Here is a 13,708-nt window from a genome sequence, read left to right as displayed (position 1 = left end):
GATCATCCAACTAATCTCCTGGATTTAGGCAAAAACCAAAACAAATCATAGGGTGTGAGATAATGATACGATAGCAGAAATGGCCACGGTCCGTGGCGACTGGCAAGCTGATTAAGGTGAAGACGGTGGTGCTGGGTGTGCCCACAGCAGTGGCGAGGCAAGGAACGGAAAGGCGGCGGTGCGAGGAGGATGGCCGCCCCGAGTGCGGTGGCGGTAGATATAACCAGGTGTCGCGGGGGTTTCGCTGGCGGATGCACACGGACAGCGGCGGCGGAGCCTCCACGGGAGCAGAGGAGCCGGATGCAACCGATTCTCCCACGACCGGCGCGGAGGGGTGGTCGTGGGGGGCTGAGGTCATGTGGTGGCGACGGATACGGATGAAACCTGTTGATTTTTTTTTTATCGGGGATAACCATGGCCAGGGCTGTGGAATGGGTGCGCGCGGACGGGCTCGGGTACTGAATATTATTCGGGGCCTGGTACAATATAGAAATACTATATATATATATATATATATATATATATATATATATATATATATATATATATATATATATATATATACTTTGTAGCTGATTATAAAAATAACTTATTCTATAGCCAATTTGAGTTACGATAATTACTATGTTAATTTATGAGATTATAGTAACTCCTTACTAAGTGGTTTAGTATAACGTTATGGTAAATATCTCCATGTGTTATAGTAACCCAACTATCGTAAATATGTATTAACATTATCGTAAATTAGTATATAAAGTAAAAACAGAGTATAAAAAAATAAAATATCTTATAATTTGGAACGCATGCAGTTATAATTCTTACCGTGTTCATCCATTGCTAAAGACAACATCATACAGTGGACATATAACTCATACGAGATTGTAATAATATCCCAATAAGCCTTTATTACCATCACTCAAGAATGAATCACAAAAGGTATTTTAATTTCTCTACTGATATCAAGTTTTCCTACTAAAAGCAAAGGGCACCCATCCAATCAAAGCATAATGATTTGGGCTCCTGTATCCCATTGGCCGATGAATAAAAGCAACCACCATAAGATTAGCGAGGGGCCCTATTAGCATCAGCCACTACTAGAGAACAGACTTTAGAATGATGTCCCAATTTAGCATTAGCCTCGGTAATTTTTTGTCCTCGGGACTAAAGGACCCTTTAGTCCCCGTTAGTAATACCAACCGGGACTAAAGGTTCCTGCTCAACGGTCGTCCGCGGGGCAGGAATCTTTAGTCCCGGCTGGTATTACCAACCGGGACTAAAGGTTTACCTTTAGTCCCGGTTGGTAATACCAGCTGGGACTAAAGCTTTTAGTCCCAGTTTGGGTGATGCCCCAGGAATAAAGATTTATCTTTAGTTCCGGTTTGGCCCCCTAACCGGGACTAATTATCCCGGCCTATAGACCAGCTCATTTCTTCCTCCCGAGCCCGAGCCATTCCATTCAAACTCACTGCCTCTGTTCTTCAGCTTGCTGTTGTTCTTGCTCTCTCCCCCTCCATTGGTGTTGCTCTTTGATTTTGGAGGTAACAAACTTAATCCTCTTATGTTTTATCAGTAGCTTATCTTATTTTGCGATGTAGATGCATGTGTAACTTTATATGTTGGACTACATTATGATTTTATATGTCATTTTTAGCTCAAAATCACATGATGATTTGCATATATGTTTGGATAAACAAAAGTTAAATTAGTTCATCAAAATCACGCCTCGCTCGTCCTCGCTGGAGCACGCGCCATCCTCGTCCTCGGCGGCTTACGTGATCTTAGAATTAATTTTTCCATAAAATGAAAAACTTAGAAAATAGTTAGAAAATTATAGAAAATCCGTACTAGTTGAACTTGCGGACCGTGTTCAGCTCGACGAGCATGTTCTCTGCCGAGCGGTAACGGACGTCAAGGAGGAGCTTTGATTTTACGAGGGAGAGCGGCAACGGTCGTGGAAGACCGTGTTCCCTTCCTCGTAGAATCGGAGCTCTTCCTTGGCCAAGTACGGTACCGTCCGGTGGAGAAATGCTCGCCGAGATGATCACGTAAGCAAGGTCAACTAGTACGGATGGTTATTTATTGAAACATGTTTTTGAGCTATAATTTGATGGATATTTGATAACTTCAGACCTACAAATGTCATCTACAAATGTTACTATCCTCGACAACCTAAACGCCCGCGAGCTCGTCGATATCGAGCAGGTCACTTAGAATTATTTTTTTCATGAAATAAAATACTTAGAAATCATGCCTTTTATTTTTTAGAATTAATTTTTCCATAAAATGAAAAACTTAGAAAATAGTTAGAAAATTATAGAAAATCCGTACTAGTTGAACTTGCAGACCGTGTTCATCTCGGCGAGTATGTTCTCTACCGAGCGATAACGGACGTCAAGGAGGAGCTTTGATTCTACGAGGGAGAGCGGCAACGGTCGTGGAAGACCGTGTAACCTTCCTCGTAGAATGTGAGCTCTTTCTTGGCCAAGTACGGTGCCGCCCGGTGGAGAAATGCTCGCCGAGATGATCACGTAAGCAAGGTCAACTAGTACGGATGGTTATTTATTGAAACATGTTTTTGAGCTATGTGATTTCTATGTCATTTTTAGCTCAAAATCACATGATGATTTACAATAGTAAAATCACTTGATAGTTTGGTATTTTACTATTATACATAGTACATATTTCATGGTTTAGTTAGATAAACAAATAATTTTAGTTTTGTTTAAATATATTATTTTAGAAAATGTGAAATTTACACTAGTTTGCAAAAAATAAGTATAGAAAGTAGATGACAACTGGTACCAGATCCTCGGCCTCTCGTTCGGTTGCGAAACGACTGAGGCCAGAACTCCCTCTCATTATTTGCGGCAAGTGTAAGCAGAAGATTGTGATGGAGTACCGAGTCAAGAGACAGGGACCCAACAAGGGTCGTGTTTTCTACAAGTGCCTGGATCGCGATGTGAGTTTCTTACGCATTTGATTATTATGGCTAATTGACCTGCTTTTCTTGAATATTTTTGACTAAATATTTTTTGGCTTTAATTTTAGTGGGAGGGCAATAGATGCGATGGTTGATACTAGGAGGAAGATTATGCTACATACGTGCAGAATTCAAGTGCGCTTGAGGTAGCGGCTGCTGATGATAAGGCAGTGAGCCAGCAGGAGAAGCTTATTGATATTCAACAGAAGAATGATTTGTCTATTTTAGTTGCATATGGTCACGAAATAATTATATTACTGAAGTGCATTGTAGTTTTAGTTTGTTTAGTGATAGTTGGGATTGCTTACGTTGTAGCCAGGCTTAGTTAATTAATCAACCGTTTGTGTGTCATCTATGTTGTGTAATAAAATACTTAATTATGTTCAAGGTTTTCATAATTTATCGTGTAATGTAGATTATGTCACGCCATTGGATGTACAATGCCGATCGCCGCTCCCAAGACTTTATTGAGGGCGTGCACTATTTCTTAGGTGTGGCCGAGGCAAATAAGCGGGATGGTTTCATGTGTTGTCCATGTGTCATATGTAAGAATTTAAAGGAATATTCAAGCTCAATGAGTCTTCATTCACATTTGCCTAAGTTAGGTTTCATGTCAAACTATATATGTTGGACTAAGCATGGAGAAAGCGGGGTCATGATGGAAGAAGGTGAAGGAGAAGATTTAGACATTGATGACATTGTTGCTTAGTATGGTGCCTTTGATGATACTACAATGGGGGGAGATGAAGAAGAGGTAGTGGCAGAAGATGATCTCGGTGATGCTCTTGGCGATGCCATTCGTGATGCACAACAAGAATGCGAAAGTGAAAAAGAGAAAGTTAAGTTTGAGCGCATGCTTGAGGATCATAGGAAGTTGCTATACCCGACGGCCGAAGAGGGGCAAAAAAAGTTGGGTATAACACTGGAATTGCTACAGTGAAAGACAAAGAATGGTGTATCCGATAAGGCATTTGGGAATTTATTGAACCTCATAAAGAAGATGCTTCTGAAGCCAAATGAATTGCCACTACGTACGAAGCAAAAAAGATTGTCTGCCCTTTGGGATTAAAAATCCTAGAAGATACATGCATGTCCTAATGACTGCATCCTCTACCATGGCAATGAATACGAGAATTTGGATGAATGCCCGGTATGTAAAGCAGTGCGGTATAAGATCAGGCGTAATGATCCTGGTGACGTCGAGGGTGAACAACGTCCTAGAAAGAAAATCCCTGCCAAGGTTATGTGGTATGCTCCTATAATACCACGCTTAAAACGTTTGTTCAGAAATAAAGACCATGCAAAGTTGTTGCGGTGGCATAAAGAAGACCGTAAGATAGACAATATGCTGAGACACCCAACTGATGGGTCTCAGTGGAGAGCGATAGACAGGGAATTTCTAGAGTTTGTAAATGAGGCTAGAAACTTAAGGTTCGCCTTAAGTACAGATGGTATGAATCCTTTTGGGGAGCAGAGCACTAGTCATAGCACTTGGCCAGTTACTCTATGTATCTACAACCTTCCTCCATGGTTATGCATGAAGCGGAAGTTCATTATGATGCCAATCCTCATCTAAGGTCCGAGGCAACCTAGCAACGACATTGATGTCTATCTGAAGCCATTAGTTGAAGAACTTCTAGTTTTATGGAACAAACCAGGTGTACATGTCTGGGATGAGTACAAACAAGAACACTTTGACCTACGAGCAATGTTGTTTGTAACAATCAATGATTGGCCTGCTTTAAGTAATCTTTCAGGTCAGACAAACAAAGGATATAATGCATGCACACATTGTTTTGATGACCTTGACAGTATATATTTGAAAAGATGTCGAAAGGTCATGTCCTAGAGGTCCGCAACGCAATCGACGTGATGCACCTGACAAAGAATCTTTGTGTGAACCTGTTAGGATCCATGGGTGTGTACGGGAAGCCAAAGGATTCACTTGAAGCACGCCAGGACTTGCAGGGCATGAAAGAACGAGACAACCTTCATCCAGAGAAGATAGATGATGGACATCATTACTTAAGTCCTACTAGCTACACGCTTAGCAAAGAAGAGAGGGACAGCATGTTCGAATGTCTAAGCAGCATCAAGGTCCCATCGGGATTCTCCTTCAATATAAAGGGTATAATAAATGTGCTAGAGAAGAAATTCCTAAACTTAAAGTCCCATGACTGCCACGTGCTTATGACGCAATTGCTTCCAGTTGCTTTAAGAGGAATTCTACCTCCACATGTACGTCTAGCCCCCGTGAAGCTATGTGCATTCCTCAATGTAATTTCTTAGAAGGCAATCAATCTAGTGGAACTAGCTACTCTACAGAATGATGTGGTTCAATATCTTGTTAGCTTTGAGTTAGTGTTCCCTCCATCCTTCTTTAATATCATGACACACCTCCTAGTTTATTTAGGTGAAGGAGATTAGTATTCTTGGACCTGTGTTCTTACATAACATGTTCCCCTTCGAGAGGTTTATGGGAGTCTTGAAGAAATATGTGAAAGTCCGTTCTAAGCCTGAAGGAAGCATCGCCCAGGGCTATGGAACAGAGGAGGTCATTGAGTTTTGTGTTGACTTTATTCCTGACCTTGCCCCGATTGGTATTCCCGAATCACGACACGAGGGGAGACTCAGTGGTAAAGGAACTTTAGGGAAGAAAACATATATTGGCATGGAAGACGATTATTTCAATAAAGCACACTACACAGTTCTTCAGAACTCATCATTGTTGCATCCGTACATCGAGATACATAAGGAGTTCTTACGATCCAAGTTTCTAGGGAAGACTGAAGCTTGGATTAGGCGTCAGCACATGGAAAGTTTCAGTGGTTGGTTGCGAAAAGAATGTCAAGGCGATGACAATATTGATGAGCAACTGTATTTGTTGGCTAGGCAACCATCGTGGCATATCCTCACGTACCAAGGGTACGAGATAAATGGGAATACATTTTACACAGTTGCCCAAGATAAAAGGAGCACCAATCAAAATAGTGGTGTTTGCATAGATGACACAGATCCAAATGGGAATATACAAACATATTATGGCCGCATAGAAGATATATGAGAACTAGACTACGCACCTAATTTTAAAGTCCCTTTGTTTTGGTGCCAATGGGTGAAGCTGACCGGAGAAGGGGTAACAGTCGATAAAGAGTATGGAATGACAACAGTGAACCTCAACAATATTGGGTACAAAGACGAACCATTCGTCCTTGCTGCTGATGTGAGTCAGATGTTCTATGTGAAAGACATGTCTACAAAATCAAAGAGAGGAAAAAATAAAGACATCAACTCAATGATCAATGAGCCAAAGCGCCACATAGTTCTTTCTGGGAAAATAAATATAGTGGGAATTAAAGACAAGTCAGACATGTCAGAAGATTATGAAAGAAATGTTCGAATTCCACCCTTCATAGTGAAGAAAGATCCAAGCATCATGTTAAATGATGAAGATACTCTATGGTTACTGACAAGATCATAACCAAGGGTCATACGTCAAGAAGAAATTCACTGTTGTGCCCGCATGAATACAACGATGCACTGTTGTGACATAGTTTTAGAAAGTCTATGAGATTCAAGAATTTATGACTAGTGTTTGATAAAACTTTCTCAAATGGAAAAATGAGCTATGTAACAATTGTAGATCTTGCTGAGATGATCAAACTTGGTATTCAGAGATTTTTCATCTGAGGTCATTTAGTGTCTTATTTGAGCAAGTTTGACCAAGTCAAATTTGGTCAAATGAAAAAACAACACTTTGACTCTAGTATTATGAACTCTAAATGACTTCAAATTGAAAAGTTTTGAATACCAAGTTTGTTAAAATCGTCAAGATCTACAATTGTTGTTTTGGTCAACTTTCCATTTGAGATAGTTTGGATGGTTCAAATTTGTGATTTTTAAATTTTGACACCTACAAACTAGTTTTCGGAACCCTAGATTGTCTCAAATTGAAAAGTTTTGAATACCAAGTTTGTTCAGCTCATCAAGATATACAATTGTTGTTTTGGTCAACTTTCCATTTGAGATAATTTGGATGGTTCAAATTTATGATTTTTAAATTTCGACGCCTACAAACTAGTTTTCGGAACCCTAGATTGTCTCAAATTGAAAAGTTTTAAATACCAAGTTTGTTCAGCTCATCAAGATCTACAATCCTTATATATGCCATTTTTTCATTTAAGAAAGTTTGAATAAAATGTAGTTTAAATTTCACAAGTGTGTGACATAGTTTTAGAAAGTCTATATGAGATTCAAGAATTTATGACTAGTGTTTGATAAAACTTTCTCAAATGGTAAAATGAGCTATGTAATAGTTGTAGATCTTGCTGAGATGATCAAACTTGGTATTCAGAGATTTTTCATCTGAGGTCATTTAGTGTCTCATTTGAGCAAGTTTGATCAAGTCAAATTTGGTCAAATGAAAAAATAATACTTTGACTCTAGTATTATGGACTCTAAATGACTTCAAATTGAAAAGTTTTGAATACCAAGTTTGTTAAAATCTTCAAGATCTACAATTTATGTTTTGGTCAACTTTCGATTTGAGATAGTTTGGACGGTTCAAATTTGTGATTTTTAAATTTCCACGCCTACAAACTAGTTTTCGGAACCCTAGATTGTCTCAAATTGAAAAGTTTTGAATACCAAGTTTGTTCAGCTCATCAAGATCTACAATCCTTATATAGGCCATTTTTTCATTTGAGAAAGTTTGAATAAAATGTAGTTCAAATTTCACAAGTGTGTGACATAGTTTTAAAAAGTCTATATGAGATTCAAGAATTTATGACTAGTGTTTGATAAAACTTTCTCAAATAGGAAAATAAGCTATGTAAAAATTGTAGATCTTGCTGAGATGATCAAACGTGGCATTCAGAGATTTTTCATCTGAGGTCATTTAGTGTCTCATTTGAGCAAGTTTGACCAAGTCAAATTTGGTCAAATGAAAAAACAACACTTTGACTCTAGTATTATAGACTCTAAATGACTTCAAATTGAAAAGTTTTTAATACCAAGTTTGTTAAAATCGTCAAGATCTACAATTGTTGTTTTGGTCAACTTTCCATTTGAGATAGCTTGGACGGTTCAAATTTGTGATTTTTAAATTTTGACGCCTACAAACTAGTTTTCGGAACCCTAAATTGTCTCAAACTGAAAAGTTTTGAATACCAAGTTTGTTCAACTCATCAAGATATACAATTGTTGTTTTGGTCAACTTTCCATTTGAGAAAGTTTAGATGATTCAAATTTATGATTTTTAAATTTCAACACCTACAAACTAGTTTTCGGAACCCTAGATTGTCTCAAATTGAAAAGTTTTGAATATTAAGTTTGTTCAACTCATCAAGATCTACAATCCTTATATAGGCCATTTTTTCATTTCAAAAAGTTGTAGAACAAAAATACTATATTTTCTTTATTTTTATAGTTTCAACAAAAATTTCCTGTCATTTTGTCAAAAAACCGAGAAAAAATTGAAACATTGACGTTACAATAATGTGATAATAAATTTCCTATCGAATAATATTAGTTTTATTAATTTTAAGTTACAAATATATTTTTGCATTAACAAAATACTTAGTATTAGTAACATTTATATTCTATATTCATAAAAGAAATTAAAAACTTTAGGTTACAAAATTTTCCTATTTATAATAAATAATTATTTAATCAATAGTATTTTTTTAAATAAATATTGCAAAGTATTGAAGTTGCTATAGAATTAATTAGTATTAAACAAGGAGAACAAAATCAAAATCCCAGGCATTTCCAATTACTTTGGCAGGCTGCCAAAATTTTCAGGCCTTCAGTCCCGGCCCAGGCTAAGAACCGGGACTAAAGGGTGGGCAGAATTGCCCGCCCAAAAATACCTTTAGTCCTGGCTGGTAACACCAACCGGAACTAAAGATCCTTTAGCCCTGGCTGGTAAGCCGAGCCGGGACTAAAGGGTTGGACCTTTAGTTCCGGTTTGGCTTACCAGCCAGGACTTTAGTCCCGGTTGGTGTTACCAGCCAGGACTAAAGGGTCCTGGCCTATATATATATAACGGTTCCTCTGTTCATCTTCTACTTTTCGATCTACAACGTCGATCTCGTCTCTGTGCCACGCCCGGCCGCGTCGAGCTCTGCCGCGTCGCCGTCGTCGTCTACCCCCGCCCGACCTCGTCGTCGAGCCCCGCCCGGCCGCTGTCGAGATCGTCTCCGCCATACGTTGTCCTCGCGCTGGCTCAGCTCGGCCCCGTGGCCGACCAGCACGCCTGCCATGGCCATCCGCCGCCCCTAGCCCGCTAGCTATAGCGCTCGGCCATATTTTTTAGATAGTTTTTTCAGGTAGTGTTTGATATATATGTTAGATTAAAATGTATTAAAATTTAATTAGTAGTTTATTTTTAGTTTTTTAGATAGTTTTTTATATATGTTAATTAGATTTAAATATGTTAAAATTTAATTAGTACTTTATTTAGATAGCTTTTTTAGATAGTTTTTTATTATAGTTTTTGATATATTTAGTAATTATTATTCTATCTCTCTCTATATATGTGTTAGATTTAATTTTAATTTAGTAATTCTATCTATGTATATATGTTAGGTTTAATTAGATTTAGTAATTAATTCTATCTAGAGATTCTATATGTATACATATATATGTACTTAATTATTTCTATGTGTATATATACATGTACTTAATTATTTCCATGTGTTGAGAGAGAGAGAAAATTGTAGCTAGAGAGACATTCTATGTGTTATCACATGCATATCTAGAGATATATACATATGCACTTATTCTATGTGTTGAGAGAGAGAGAAAATTATATCATTCTGTATGTATATATACATATACTTATTTCCATGTTTTTGGATCGAAAGTGTTTTTGATTCGTTTCTAAAGCCTATACCTTATTATTGTTTATCCTTATGAAATATTATGTGTTATTATATTTAATTAGATTTAGTAATTCTATATGTGTTATCACATGTACTTATGTTATATGCCATAGTAATTCTATCTATGTCTTGAAGATACAAATGGCTGCTCCGGAATGATAACTTGAATGATGACATAATGGCGGATATTATCAACGCTGGCGCCAATACGGATGTAGATGACACGAGTCAGTACTTTGCTGATTATGAGGATATCCTGAATATCCCGGTGGTTGAAGATCAATAAATTATCGCGCAAGAAAATACTGGCGAGGTATATTCGATTATCTATCATCTCTTATAGATGCATGCGTACGTATATTTGTTGTTAATCGTTGTGTTTCTACTCATGTAGCCGGTCTCTGGATCTACATCAACCACCGACAAGAGTAGAAAAGTCTGAGGGCCAAAAAAACCATTAGAGGGTCATTTCATAATATCATAATTTAACACCGACACCAGCAAACCATTGGGACCACATGCTCAGACATATGTCAATCAATGTGGGTTCATTGTAAGGGATAGGATCCCAGTTAGTGCTCGTGAATGGAAGCAGAAGATATCCACTCCTAATGTTAGTTTTGTATCTGATCGTGACAAGAACCTAGCTTAGAGAGATATCACTCAGCATTTCACATTACAAGTAGATGATGCTTTGAAGGAGCTAGTGAGGGATTGGACAGTGAAGAAGATGGCAACATTATTCTAGAGTTGGAAGAAGATATTGTATAAAAAGTTTATCTTGAAGAATGAAACGCCGGATTTCAATGCTAAGGCATTTGTCAAGTTGGAGTCCCATTGGGATGACTTCGTACAATACAAGACATCTCAAGAGAGTGAGGAACGTGTGATGAGGAATCAGCAGAATGCTCGACAGAAGCAATACCATCATCGCATGGGATCAGGTGGTTATAGGAGTGCTATTCACAAGTGGTAGAACCTAGAAGCAGAGATTACTGCCAAGGGAATCATACCTGAAACAATAGAGAAGAACTGGCCTCAATGTGCGAAGAATTGGTTCTATGCTCATGGGGGAAGCCTAGACCCAGACACTGGCAAGCTAATTTTCGGTAAAAAAATTGAGAGAGCAACATAGAGACTAGCTCATGCTAGGGAAGAAGCTGATAGTGGTGTTTTCAAGCCATACAGAGAAAAGGATAAACTGACATATGCCCTAGAGAATCCCGGACACGGTGGTCGAACAAGAGGCTATGGGACGGTTCTGTGGCTACAAGCATTCCCAGCAGACAAGGATACCTACAGAAGCCGCTAGAGAAAGAAGGATGAGGAGACAGACCGAATCTGTGTATTGGAGCAATTTGTTAATGAGTCACGACAAGCATTGCTTGAATCACGTGAACGAGAAAAATCTCTTAAGGCAAGAATGCAGGAGGAGATCAAGAGGCAAGTACAGCTAGCAATGAGTCAAATGCAATCGCAATCAACGCCGGGAGTCACCATTAGCCCCGTTGGTCAGATGAAAAGCAGTTGTGCTTCCACGGAGCTGCCAGTTATTCAAGGTGATGCTGGGTTGCGCTTCCCTGTTGATGACATTACCGAGCCTCTAACAACATGTGAGCTGCACATTCCAGATGGTAATAATGCATCAATCATGGTGGCTGTCGGGGTTGTATCTCCAATAGACCGAACGAAGACACCAAGAATCAATGGATTAGTTATTCAACCTGGATATGCTAGCGTCTCGGTCGATAGAGTGCTCAAAGGTTACAGCAATGTTCCTCTTGACATTGAAGGCGGTGATGGGGAGAAGACACTAGGAGAAGCAGAGAAGACATTTATTCAATGGCGCAAATGCTTTATCATCATTCCTGGGGCGCCACCGCTTCCCCTACCTCACCCTAGGTATGAATGAAAGTGAATGAAATATTATTTCCTATTAATTTTATATTGGCTTTCAAAAATAATTGACTCACAACTTGTTTTTGTAGCAGGGTCTCTCCCCAGCCTAGCCCAATCATTCATTCCCCATCTCATCATAGCGTCGCGGGGGGCGAGACGACTTCATCCCCACGGCGATCTCCAACTCCTACACCGGCCTCATCGCCTCCACAACAATCTCCAACTCCTACACTGGCCCCACCGCCTCCACAACGATCTCTAACGCCTCCACGCCGGACTCCAACACCGGCCTCATCGCCTCCACGCCAGTCTCCAACACCGCCCCCACCCCCTCCACAGCGACGCACTACAAAGACAGTCTAAGGTCCCGGCGGCAAAGAAGACCCCGAAAAAAAGAGTTATTTCTCAAGAAATACTTCCTGAAAAGACTGATGAGCAAATAGCAGCTGAAGAAGACAAAAAAGTGAAATATTTTTTTATAGATACCCAAAAGCAGAGATAAGCAAAGCTTAAGGAGAAGCCGTACTTTTACATACCACGAGATCAGCTGAGGCAGAAGGTCAAAGCTCACAAGAAAAAGATGCTTGAAGTTCGTAAGCCTCCGCCACTATCAGACTATGACCGCTCCCTCGTGAAGTCATATGATGCACATAAGAAAAGGAAAAGAGCATCAGGGAAGGATGTCCCACAGCTCGGACAACTAGAAGCAACCAATGCAAAATCTTGTTGTTGCTAATAAATATGGTTCCAACATAGAAGTCTATCGACCAGACAACTCTGGAGAAGTGTCGGTTCAAGACCTTAATGCTTTTTTTGAACTAACTGGTTTAACCTTGGATCAATTGATGGGCAAAGCTCCAATCCAGAACCTGTAAGTTGATACATGGAAGACTTATAAATTTGGCAAAAGTCTGTACAACCCTATGGCTCTGAATGAATTGGGTACGCAAATGTACTTGCTCAACAAGTGGTACATGCAAGGCGTGTGGCAGGAGTGAGCAGTGGATCTTTGTCAGATTTAGAGACCATCATTACTTCCATGACGATGACATCTTACATATTAGTTTTGAAGAATTGCATCAACTATACCACTTGGACGCTCTGGACAAATCAATCATTAGCTCCTTTTGTTTGTAAGTGATTCTTACTTTTATTTAATAAACTCACTTCCATGTATACGTGTATATAATTATCCTCACATGTAACTTATATTTATATACAGATTTCAGATGTCAGAGCTCCAAAGAATACAAGACATCAGTGTTGGCTTCATTGATCCTTATATCGTATTCAAAACCGATATTATTGTCAAGGAGCACTGGGTATCGAAAGCACAGACGAATATCATGAGGTTCTTCGTGAAGCAGCACGACAAGACAACAATACTTTTCCCGTACAACTTTGAGTAAGTATTAATAATAATGTAGTCTACACATTTTATGTAATATCAATACAACTTATATGCATGTACGTGTGTGTGTATAAACCAATGCAGGTTTCACTAGATACTCATTGTCATTGAGTTAAACTCAAGTCGGTTAGTAATCTTGGACTCATTGAGAAAAGAGCGGGCACTATACCAAGATATGATAGACATTATCCAGGGGTAATTTCGATCTCTCGCGCATAACTATTATTGAATAGACTTTGCCATAATTTATTAACGATCGTACATTATTGGTCGCACAGGGTTTGAAAAGAGTTTATTCAGCAACACCGCAAGGATTGTAAGACACCACTTAATGTAGTTGAAATACCAGTAAGTTGTACTATATATATTTCCCCACGTGTTTAATTATTATATCGTACTTCAATTTACGTGTGAGATGATGAGAATAATCTTCTTCTCGTACAGTGGTGTTTGCGGCAGGAACTAGGTAATAACTTGTGTGGATACTACGTTTGTGAATTTATCACTGCACACATAAGAAGAACTCCTAAAGAT

This window comes from Miscanthus floridulus, chromosome 4 (assembly GCF_019320115.1).
Source record: "Miscanthus floridulus cultivar M001 chromosome 4, ASM1932011v1, whole genome shotgun sequence".
Lineage (NCBI taxonomy): Eukaryota > Viridiplantae > Streptophyta > Magnoliopsida > Poales > Poaceae > Miscanthus > Miscanthus floridulus.
The sequence above is the reverse complement of the archived record's forward strand: the minus strand, read 5'-3'. Positions refer to the sequence as shown.